Source organism: Balaenoptera borealis (assembly GCF_965194805.1).
Source record: "Balaenoptera borealis genome assembly, chromosome: 1".
NCBI lineage: Eukaryota > Metazoa > Chordata > Mammalia > Artiodactyla > Balaenopteridae > Balaenoptera > Balaenoptera borealis.
Genome location: NC_138860.1, coordinates 81,956,260 through 81,968,588, shown reverse-complemented (window position 1 = coordinate 81,968,588; position 12,329 = coordinate 81,956,260). Strand labels below are relative to the sequence as shown.

The 12,329-nt window shown below is 49.3% G+C and overlaps 1 protein-coding gene across 3 annotated transcripts in view; it reads left to right on the top strand.

The window, feature by feature from the left end:
* The window catches only part of LOC309614206 (ephrin-A3), a 36,727-nt gene extending 24,629 nt beyond the window's left edge, over positions 1–12,098 (top strand). The window contains exons 7-8 of one of the 3 annotated variants that reach the window (XR_014236076.1): positions 2,224–2,319; positions 5,797–12,098. The gene's annotated coding sequence lies outside the window, so the exon portion shown is untranslated. Of the gene's footprint in view, positions 1–2,223; positions 2,320–5,779 lie in introns of all 3 variants that reach the window. The other 2 variants (XR_014236077.1, XR_014236075.1) reach the window with 2 other exon arrangements.
* The last annotated feature ends 231 nt before the right edge of the window (positions 12,099–12,329 follow it).

Here is a 12,329-nt window from a genome sequence, read left to right as displayed (position 1 = left end):
AAGGGAGGAAAAAAAGTACATCTAGAGGCTTTCTCATCTTTTCTAAAGGTTAACCTTTTCTTTGGGACCATTCTCTGGGACTTTATCTAGAAAAGAGTCCTCTAATCTTGTTCCTGGGAGTGCAGCCCTAGATTTCAGGAAGCAGGTAGGGAAGTGGACAGGAATTTCATCATTCAGCACACAGATTATTTTTATCCATATACTCCTTTTACCTATTTTTGCCTGGTGTTCCTGAGGCTAGATTATTTTTTCAAATCCTACTATCTTCCCGGCATTATTCTCTACAGTAAGGAACAGAGTCCTTGCCCCGTGAAGCTTAAAATCTACTGGGAAGAAACATAAAATAAACAGAAAAGAATATATACATATTTAATAAATACATAAAATCTATTTTAAATATAAATATATATGTGTGAATATAAATGTCAGGTGATGACAAGTGCTATGAGGAAAAGTAAAGCAAAATAAGAAGATGAAGAGGGGACAGTTTGGCAACGAGGATGGGATGGTTGGGACTTCCAGCTTGCTCCAGAGACTGAAGCTGAGACCTCAGGACCACTGATGAAGCTGGCAAGGCCTCAGATGGAGTGGGAATAACAATCATGCCATGTTCACCTTGTATTCATCCAGTGGAGCCTTCTCTTTACCAGTGATAATAAGCATGGTGACCTGGGATGCCACAGTTTGAAGATAACAGAATCACAAGATAAAGGAAGTTCCAAATCTTCACTTGGAGGAGAGTCACCTGCCAATCCGATGTCTGTTTTGGACTTTATATGAGTAAGAAATAAACATCTTTTGTATTATGTCAAAAAAAAGAAGATGACGAGGAACAGGAGTGCATGCGTGTGACCTTCCTCGTGCAAGTTCTTGCGAGCTGGAGTCATCAGAAAAGACCTCTCAATGCAGGGGACATGTGACTGACTAAGTGTATATCTTGGGGAAAAGTTTTGCAGCCTGACGTTCAAAGTGCAAATTCTCTGAGGCTAAAGCAAGCTGGGGAGGTCAAAGAGCATCAAGAAGGCCGGTGTGGCTGGACAGGGGTAAGTAAGGAGAAAAATGGTTTGAGATAAGGTGGGGGAGGGAGCCAGGGGCCAGATAATGAAGGGCTTGGTAGACCACAGTGAGCACCTGAATTCCATTGTGTGACTGGGAGCCACTGGTGGGTTTGGCCAGGGGAGCCCAGGATAAAATTTACACTTAAAAGGATCTCTTGGCTATCTTGTAAAGAATAGGATTATAGGGGTGAGAGTGGAAGCTGGGAAACTGGAGGGAAAGCTGTTGCCTAGATCCAGGTGAGGGGAGGTGATGGTGGCTCGGCCCAAGTGGTCGAGGTGGAGGTGGTAAGCTGGGGTCAGCTTCAGGATGTACCGGAAGGCAGACCTGACAAGATGTGATGAGGACTGGATGACGGTTGAGAGATAGGACAGTCAAGGATGACTCCCATTTTGCTCTGTTTTGTTTTGGTTTTTCTTGGCAATTAGGTGGTGCCATTTGCTGAGGTGGGAGTCACTAGCGGGAGGAATGGGTTTGGGGGTGGAAGTCAAGAGTGCATTTTGGCCATCCCAAGAGTGTGGGATGCCAATTAGACTTCCTGGTGGAGATGTCACCATAAGCAGTAGATCTGTGAGTGTGAAGTTTAGGGCAAGGGATGGGTTAGATATAAATGTGTGAGTCGGGATTCCCTGGCGGTCCAGTGGTTAGGACTCTGCGCTTTCACTGCCGGGGGCCCGGGGGTTCAATCCCTGGTCTGGGAACTAAGATCTCACATGCCACGGTGCACATGTGAGCCGGGAGCCTGATGAGATCTCTTAGGGCGTTCATTCACTCAGGGCAGTGGGGAGGTTTCCTATGGGGTAGGGTTTACAGGGGTGTAATTGCTTCACTTCTGGGGATCCGGGAAAGTCCTGGGGTCCTAACTGCCCCAGATCCCCCTTTCCTAACCCCATCTCCATTTCCAGCCTTGGGCCAGATCCTGCCTTGAGAGATGCCCTACTCTTCCAAAATCCTTTGGCAAGAGTCCATTCTGCAGGCACCCAACTTAGAGCTTCTTCCTTTCTCAAAAAATCAGTTCCCACTCCCCAACCTGCTGCCCGTCTTCCAAAATGTGTTAAACCTCTCATCTTTGGAGGAGCTATATTATTATTATATAATGATTCACAGTCATTCTAGTGTAGTTTTAAGAAATAGACATGTGTGATTAACCCCTCCTGTTTCCCCAAGTCTTTTAAAGGGCAGAATTTGTGCATCAGCATGGAAAAAGCTGAGGATTCAAAGTCAGACAGACCTGAGTTCAGGTCCCAGCTCCACGATTTTCAGGTTTGCAAGCCTGGAAATGCTTTTAAACTCCTCCATCCCCACTGTGGGATGGAGATGATACCTACTCCTTGGTTATCATTAGGAGAGGCTAGTTCCTTCACTCTCCCCACCCCCTTATAAAACCAACTCCCCAGAATTCATATAAACTAGAATGGGAATAAAAATAGTAAAAGGGGTAATGAGAAAAAAGAGGCAGCCAGCCTATCGGGGTGAAGGTCCACCCCCTAGCTCAGGTATATTCACAGCTATAACCCTTCATGCTCATCAGTCACTTCCTTCTATCCTGGGAACGAAATGTGCTTGACCATGGTGAATTTGTCTAACTTCGAAGCACAGCAAGGAAGTAACATTAATATGGTAATTGAGGTCCAAACCACAGAAGGAGCTGCATTTCCATTTGGTGATCATAAACCTATCTACCGCTCACCCACACTCCCAGATCCTCTGCATCTGGGAGAAGAAAACCCATGGAGATTGGATATCGGAAATGGCTGCTTAGTTATGCCTAACACCTTTTCCAAAAAGGACCATAGCTTCCTACAGTTGCTTCTCAAGCTTAAACCAAAAAAACTCCCAGAGGAGTACGGATGTCCTCGGTCCTGGCCAGCCCCAGCTCTCTACCACATGCCACGTATACACTGTGCGTCCACACATGCTCTATCACAGGCGTTGTCAGAGAGGACTTCGCTCAGGGATGAGTTTCACAGTACTGCAAGGAACAATGCTAGAGTTACACACTAAAGCAAACAGCACTTTAGAAATTTCTAGAAGTTTAGAAACTTTCTTGCTCTTGTCTGAAAACCCATGTCTTTGCCATCCTGTTTTTAGGACTCAGGAAACAGGTCGTAACCCCTCCGTCCCCAAATCAATTCTGACAGTGGTGCTGTTCCTTTGGAGCATCACTCTCCGTAACAATAAGCATGGGCACCTGCCACTGTGGGCCGGGCACTGACAGAGACCTAGGAAGCAGAAGTGTGGGGTTTGGGTTCAGTCCTGCACACTTGGGCCTCAAGGATGAGGCCACTGTGTGCCCGCTGGGCTGTATTGATGCCCCTCGGGCCTCTGAGGACACTAATTCCAGCCATGCGGGGTTAGTGTGAGGGCTAATATGGCAGGTTGTGTAACCCCACATGCCTGGTGCACCATAGATGCTCAACAAGTGGTCATGATAAGTAAAAGTGGTGCTGTTTCCTGGATGTCAAGCAAGTGTCAAAGTCATGAAGGGTTACAAGAGTTCAGAGGGTGGAGCTTACTAAGTTGACCCAGGAGGCTTCACAAAGGAAAATGCACCTTGACATAGAGCTGTCAGATAAACTACAGGACCCCCAGTTGAATTGGAATTCCAGATAAGCAATGAATACTTTTTTAGCATAGGTATGTCCCAAATATTCCATAGGACAATACTTATACTAAAATATTCTTCATTGCTTATATGAAATTCCTATTAAATTGGGCATGCCCCGTTTTTATCTGCTAAATCTGGTAAGCCTAATCTGGAAGAAAGGGTAGCATAGACAGGCTGGGAGAAGAGGATGGGGGACCCCCACAAGCTAAGTGGAGGAACTACCACACATGTGCGCTTACATCTGTCAGGCGTTGTGCTGGGCAATTGACAAGAGTATCCCAAACCCTTGTAAGGTATTTATTATTCCTTACGTTCTGCAGATGAGGGAACTGAGACTCAAGACTCAAGAACTGAGACTCAAGACCACTTAAATCCCCACCCCACACCCCACCCCCATCTGCCTGGTTCCTAAGCACCTGTCTCTTCCCAGGCACCACATCTTCCCAGGGGGCGGCCAGGAAGCAAAGGAAAACAAGCGTGAATACCCACCTTCATGAGAGAGCCCACCCCAGGCATCTGTTCCAGTTCTGTTCCAAGACAGCCTCACTACTGAACACCAAGGAGCCTTCATCTTTTGCTTTTTGTAATTTTTTTTTTTTTGAGAGCTGAATACAATAGCTAGACTTATAGACTGCCACTCCCTTTAACATTTCTATTTAACCAGGCTACATTTGGGGTGCCTTTCAATTATTCACACTAATCAAGTGTTTTTTCCATACCCAGTTTTGAGTTCCCCGTTATCCATCCCAGAAACCACTACAGGGAATGGTGCCCAGTTGCCAGAGTGTCACCATCCTTCATCAGTCAGATGCCAGGAAATTTCATAATAAAGACAAATTTACCACAGGCCATCTTGCCTTCCCACAAAAGCTGTCCCCAAACAAAGGATTTCCTAACAAGATAAACATTATGTATCAGAACTACAATAACATAATACCACATTTTCTTCAAATTAGATTTTGAATTCCACCAATTCCAAATTCAGCGCACTCAACACTCTAAATGAGGCAAACTTCAAAGAGTATGAAATAAAAATATCTTAAGGTGTGATGGCTTTTACCAAATTGGGTCCGTGCCAATGCAGAGTCTTTATTTTCTGCAAAGTAACCCTCTTTAAAAGAACAAAAACAAAAACACAGTTTAATTCAGCAAACATTGACTGAGAGCCCACTCTGGGCACAGAGCTGCAGGGAAGACGTTGAGAGCCAAGTCGGTTCTGGTCCTCAAAGGATGTGTGACGGGGAACGGACACTTATTCAGCTAAATTTCAGAAAGGAAGGAACAAAGTAAACATTGTAAAAGACAAAATGTCATGGGGGCCCAGAAGAGGGAGTGATTAATTCGCACCGTGGGGAGGTGGTACTGAGCCAGCTGGGAAGGATGACTAGGATTTTGACAGCTGGTGAAGGCATCCAGGCAGAGGAAACAGCTTAAGCAAAGGTAGAAGGCCATGATGTGTGGGAGTACTAATCATCATCATCTAATTGATCAAAATGTGTATTGCGACATTCTAATTATTATATGTTGTCAAATATTATCACACCTACTTGCTTTAGAAGTAAAAATCACATACCTGCATGATTACCCCTATAGGCCTTTAACTAATGATGTATATAAGTACGGTGGTTTTTAAAAAGATGTTAATTTCCCAGACGAAACCACCTTCCCAGGTCCCACGGCCCTTTACACACATTCCAACACGAGGAACACACACCCTGACCAACAACAAGACTCCTTTCTTGCCCCTGATTCTCGTCGTCTCCTCAGCATCACTATTTCTAAACTCCCTCATTAACACATACTCCAGGCCACACATGCACACATAGTACCAAGTCCCCATACGCAGTGCCAGACAGGAAACACATTTGGAGGATTTTAAACAATTTTAAAATGTGCCTTCAAATTTTACAACTTGCTGTACTTGCCCGAGGGAGGAACCAAGCCCCTTGTATAAATATCACCCCAAACAGGCCTGCTCTACATGCCACCCAGCTCGGGGATCTTGGTTTTTCTGTGTGAGGCTCAGGGTGGGTTTGGGGGTTTTGTTTATTTTGATTTTGTTTTTGTTTTTTTTTTCATTTCATCTGTGTCTACTGTGGTCACTGGCTTTTTCAGTCATGTTTATTTTATAGGCATTCCCGGTAGCCAGTGGGAGAGAAGGAGCAGTCCTTGTTCCTCAGAGCACCAGCCACACAAGCAGCCCAGGACAAAACCATGGCTCTGGGTGGACCTATGAGGAAACTTCTCAAGGACATAGTTTCCTGCCATGAATCGGACAGTTCCTAGAGCGAGCCTGGCTGTGGGCAAAGGAAAGGACCTTATAGCAAGGACTGGGGCACCCAGAGGATGCTGGCTGAGACAGGCCCCTCTCAGTGCCCCAGCCCCTGGCCCAGTGCCTTTACCCACAGGGGACCCTCAGGAAGCCACCCCAGCTGCTTCATCCACTGTCCCTGTCACTGGTTCACAAACTGGAGTCTCCAGTTAACCTTTGTTGTTTGTTAGCTGTATTTTTTTTGTATCGCCTTTAGAGAAATATAATTTGCACACAATAATATTCACACATTTTAAGTGTATAGGTTCATGACGACTTTCTCGACAAATGTATTCACCCCTGTAATCACCACCCCTGTCAAGATAAAGAATATTGCCATCTCCCAAGAGAGTTCCTTCACGCCCCCTTCCAGCCAGTACCCCCATCCCCATCCCCACCCCCTATCCCAGGCAACCACTGAGCTGTTTTCTGTCCCTGGAGATTAGAGCTACTGGTCCTAAAATCAATTAAACTCTTCTGGCGGGGCATTGTCGCTGGCTGGTACCCTGCCCTTCTCCACTCCTACAGAGGATCCAGGTGTTTCAAATGACATAGGGGATTTTTTTTCTTTTCTTTTTCTTTTTTGGAAGAAGAAAGAGGAGAGAGTTCTGCTGAAACAGGAGTCTGGGAAGAGATGGGGACTAGGCAGTGGGGGAGGTCTTGGGTCTGTCCTTGGCCTGGTAGAAGGGTGGGGGCAGAAGGCGGATAACTGGCTTTGATAAGGGCCTTGGGGCCTCAGGGCTGATTTGGGCCTTTGGTGACTGAGCACAGCCCAGGGATGGAGAGAGGGCCCACTCCCAACCTGCCTTGCCAGGGGCCCGGCTCCGCCTGGTGCTGGTGATCAGCAGCTGTGTCCTTGGCCCCTCACCATTATCCTCGGCTGTCCTCGCCTGGGGCAAGGCCGGTCTCTTTGCCCAAGCTTTCTGCTGGGGATTCAGCTGGGCTGCTGTGGCAGGAGGGGCTGAGGCAGGTCACTCACCTGAGCCTTGTGTGTGCACTGGGGTTGGCAATCACCAAGCAGCCAGGAGAGAACACCTCACAGGAGTGCCCTTGCCGGAGGCACTGTGGAAGCTCCCCAAAGGCTCCGTGGCAAAGCTGTCATCCTCAGAGAGGACTAGAGGTCCCAGTACAGTACAGCAAGGTGGCAAATATGCACACCCATCCTCAGCCCAGCCCCGGGGGAAGCCTGTCAGGCCTCATAGAGAGAAGCAGCTGCAAATGAAAACTGAAGAGCTGACCCACCAAACCACATCATGTGGAGACACCAGTGGCCTTTCTCAGGGACCTTCCTCCCCTCCCCCGACCGAGGTCACACAGGAGAGGAGAGGGAGATGCCTGCCGCCCCACTCCCACCAGCAGAAAAACACTGCACCCAGCAGAACAGCTGCAGCGCTCAGCGCGCACAGACACGATGATGAACCCACTTGAGACACCCTATGGGGACCATCAGCAATATTTGAGGGGGACTTGGCAGGGGGCTGGAGGTCCTGTGTCAGCAGGTGGGAGCCAGAGCCAGTTGTATTGGAATTCATTACTGTTACTGTGAGCCCTCTGCAATAAAAATCATAATAATTACCATCATAATAGCTAATCCTGAGGTCTTTCCATATGCCAGACACTAGCCAGCTTTTCTAAGTACTTTACATACATTATCTCATTTAATCCTCTTCGTGATCCTTTGGGTGGGCCCTGTTATTTTCATCTTCATTGCATAAATGAGAAAACTGAGGCTCCGGATAGAATTTGCCCAGTGTCACATCCTAATAGGCGATGGAGTTGGGATTTGAATCTCTGCAGTCTGTCTCCAAAGCCCAAGCTCTTAGCCTGGGTGAGGCCTGGGAACGGGTTCTCTAGTGACTTCCTTCCAGTACCTCTCAGCCCTCCTCCCACCATCATCTCCCTACCTGCCTCCACTCAGAAACAGCTGCTCCTCCTTTCACCAAGATGGACTCCTACCCTCCAGCCTGAAGCCCATCTCGACACGTCCTTCCTGGGGCCTGCTTCCTCAGTTTCCCCTCTGTATCTCCAGACTCTTTCCAGTAGTTTTCTCCTCTTAACCTATAACTGGGCCCAGATTTCTCCATCCAAAAGAATCCTTCCCTCCATTCGGCAAACTTCTCAAGCTACCAAGCTCCCTTAGTTGACATCTGCTTGTTTGCTTGCCCAGCTTCCATTTCCCCTTCTGAGGACAGAAGTCCAGTTTTCCTGTGGGACCCCCCTCATCCTCAGTCCACCTCCCAGGTCCAGTAGTGAGCCAGTGTCCTGAGCCTGGCCAGTGCCAGCACAGCAGCCCCAGGCCACAAGGATTGGGTAGGGAATGGGCATGTGGTCCAAGGAAGGACAGTGCGAGTTCTCCTTGGGCTCTTGCTGAAACAGTAAAGATGCTCTCCCTCTGCTGGGATGACTAAAGCAATGGGATGCTTGCCTGAAGCCTGCATTTTGCCTCCCTGACAAATATAGCTGGGCCCCCTCACTCTTTCATGATTCCTGCCTGGTTCCCTGCAGGCACTGTTTGCAAACCAGCTCTCCACTCTCTCATGTCAGTTCCAGCACCTCAAACCCTAATTCTCTGCTCCATCTCCACACTTCTAACTCAAAGCACTGTCCTCAGGCCCAGGGGCCAAGAAGAAACTTCTTCTCAACCCATTCTCCAGGCTTCTTCTTTTTTTTTTTAAATAAATTTATTTATTTTATTTATTTATGTATTTTTGGCCGCATTGGGTCTTTGTTGCTGTGCGCAGGCTTTCTCTAGTTGCAGCGAGCAGGGGCTACTCTTCATTGTGGTGCGTAGGCTTCTCATTGCGGTGGCTTCTCTTGTTGTGGAGCACGGGCTCTAGGCATGTGGGCTTCAGTAGCTGTGGCGTGCAGGCTCAGTAGTTGTGGCGCACGGACTCAGTAGTTGTGGCACACGGGCTTAGTTGCTCCGCGGCATGTGGGATCTTCCCGGACCAGGGCTCGAACCCGTGTTCCCCTGCATTGACAGACGGATTCTCAACACTGCGCCACCAGGGAAGCCCTCTCCAGGCTTTTTCAAGCACTCTTTTTTTTTTTTTTTAAATTTATTTATTTTTGGCTGCGTTGGGTCTTTGTTGCTGCGTGCGGGTTTTCACTATTTGTGGCGAGTGGGGGCTACTCTTCTTTGAGGTGCGCGGGCTTTTCATTGTGGTGGCTTCTCCTGTTGCAGAGCACGGGCTCTAGGCACGTGGGCTTCAGTAGTTGTGGCACACAGGCTCAGTAGTTGTGGCTCACGGGCTCTAGAGCGCAGGCTCAGTGGTTGTGGCACACGGGCTTAGTTGCTCCGCAGCATGTGGGCTCATCCCAGGCCAGGGCTCGAACCCATGTCCCCTGCATTGGCAGGTGGATTCTCAACCACTGTGCCACCAGGGAAGCCCTCTCCAGGCTTTTTCAAGCACTTTTAAACTTAACCTGCTGAAACAGAACTCCCTGTCCTTCCCCCAAAATACACATCTGCAACTGACCCTTCTGGTCTCCCAGGCTTTAGACCTTGATATCATCACCGACTCCCTCTGTACCCATCCAGGTCCTGGCTTGCCAGTGACAGAAACTGACTCCAGGTCACTTAAAGCAGAAAAATGATTTATTGGAAGGAATTCCAGTAGTTCACACAACAGATGGAAAGGCTGGGAACCTGCCTTGGCAGATGGGCAAGGACCAAGGTGCATGGGGCAGCCAGAACTTCAGCCAGGATCACAGGAAGAGTCTAGGGAGAAATGAATTCTAACTCCCCACATCTCTGAGTCCTTCCTTTGTAGTAAGAGCCCTGGGTGGAAGCACCTGACTGACTGAGCTCTAGCAGAAAGGCCTGGGAGAGCAAGGCTTTTATCTGGAGGCTTTCATGGCCCTGCCTCCCACCTGGGTTCCAGATGCTCAACTAACAGCACCATCTTTCTCCCACATCCAAACAGCTGCTGCATCCTGTAGAGATCATCTCCAGAATGGCCTTGCATCACTCTGCACCCCCAGTGGCTTGCACTAGTTGCCCCTTTCTAGGAACAGCTGGATAGTATGGTGCAGTGGTTAAATCAGGACCCTCGAGCCAGATAGCCTTGTTTCAGATTCCAGCTTCACAGCTTTACCAGCTGTGTGACCTCAGGGAAGTTATGAACTTCTCTGTGCTTTCACTTTGCTCATCTGTAAACTGAGGATGATAATACTACCTATCTCGTATGGTGACTGTGAACAGTAAGTGCTTAATGTACACAAAGTGCTTCAAATGAGCCTGGAATGGAGAACGTGTTCTATAAACGCGAGCTAATGTTATTATTCCCAGGGCAACCTGCCCATTATCCACTCTCAAGTCTCCAAACCTCCCCTCTCTCTCTGCCTCCCCTCAGCCTAGGGTTCCCCAATGAAATACAACCCCCTCGGCTTGTCTCTGAGGCCATTCTGGGTTGGCCTGCTCCAGCCCAATCTGGAATGTCCTCAGCCCATGTAAAAGCAGTTTCCCTGTAAGCCACATCTCCAAAGGGCCTCCTCCAGGATGTCTATCCCGACACCTCCCCACATGGGGACTCGTGCCCATGTCAGGAGCTCTTTCTTCCGAGTCACAAAGCACTGGGAGCCCATCTCCCCGAGGTATTTACCACATTCCGCCTGCATTCCAGCTATTTGTACACTCCTGCCCCTCCTCCCTCTCTGAGTGGTTCCAGCCCTCTCCCTGTGCCCAGCCCCAAGCTGTGTCGCCCTTTCATGCTGTGTGCCCTTCCCCCCGCCTTACTTCATCAATTCCTACTCCTCTTTATGACCCAGCTTGGGATCTCCAGGACCCAGCAGTGCCTGGCCCACAGTTAGTGGATGGAGAGGGTGATGGAGGGGACTAGATGGAGCCAGGGGGGCAATAAGGAACATGGAGGGGGTACAGATCCTCTCCCCATCTCCTTCCCCTCGCCCCTGCAGGTCAGGGGAGAAAGGCCTGCACCTTCCCTCTGGGCATGAAATGCCCTTACCCACCATCCCTACCTGGGGAACCCTCAAAAGGATTTCCCCCATTCATCTCTGCCCCCACTGCACCTCAGAGCTCTTGGCTGCCCTGTCCCTGGGGCATTTATCAAGTACTACCTGGAGGAACAAATATTTGTGTTCCTAAGGCTCCTCCTCCATCGCCTTCCCTGTATCCTGAAGACTCCTCCTCCTCATTCCCAGTGTCAGCACATTTACCCCCAGTCAGTCCAGGAGGTCAGGCCCAGGTAAAGAGAAATACACACCAGTCCTTACTGACAGTCTTCTCCCCCAGGCTTAGCCCCAGGCCCCTCACAGCTGCTATTTCCTTTGATCCGTATAATAATTCCAGGAAGAAAGTAGCCTTGCCCCCATCTTACAGATGAAAACAGTGGAGGCTCTGCAACGAAAAATGCCTTTCCCAAGTTTCCATATCTGGGACTCAGACCCAGCTCTCACAGCACCACTCTCTCTCTTGCTCACAGGTTGCCTTATCGGGCCTTCCCTGCAGTGCCTAACAGAGTGCCTAGTAAACAAACTGACCTCAAAAAATGTTTGGTGAAGCGGAAAGTAAGCCATTATCCAGACATCTATTGCCTGCAGGGACAGGCCAGGGCAGGCTTCAGCGCTGGAAGACTGCATCTCACAAGCCTGACCCACAAACCCCCTCAGGTCCCTCCCCTCCCACCTCCCCAGCCCCTCTCCTCCCTCTCCCTCAAGGGCTCTGGTGAGGGAAGGAACTGCCCCCTCTCCACCCCCTTCCTTTCCCTTCTCCATACACACTCCCCCATTTGCCCACAGCAAATTCAGCACTTTGGGCCCAGGTCTTTCCTTTATACCCAGGAGAGTTGGGCAGTGAGGTGTGGAAGGAATAAGGTGCTGTGGACCCAAGCCCCACCGAGGCTAACCGTCTGAGTCCTGAATACCATCATCTTTCCGAGCCTCAGTTTCCTCACCTAGTCAGTGGGGGCATAATTCCTGCTTTTGCCCACCTCAAAATGTGTAGGAGTCTATAAAGATGAAATAGTACGTGATAAAATACACAGCTGAAAACACTGGAAGAGCGTAAAATGTTACACAAATGTAAGGGATTCCGAGCTGGCCATAACATGGGCATTAAACTGTAACCTCTGAAAGATATTTACCATAAAAAATTCCAGAGCCGGGGCTTCCCTGGTGGTGCAGTGGTTGAGAGTCTGCCTGCTAATGCAGGGGACACGGGTTCGAGCCCTGGTTTGGGAAGATCCCATATGCCGCGGAGCGGCTGGGCCCGTGAGCCACGACTGCTGAGCCTGCGCATCTGGAGCCTGTGCTCCGCAACAAGAGAGGCCACGATAGTGAGAGGCCCGCGCACCGCGATGAGGGGTGGCCCCCGCTTGCCGCAACTAGAGAGAG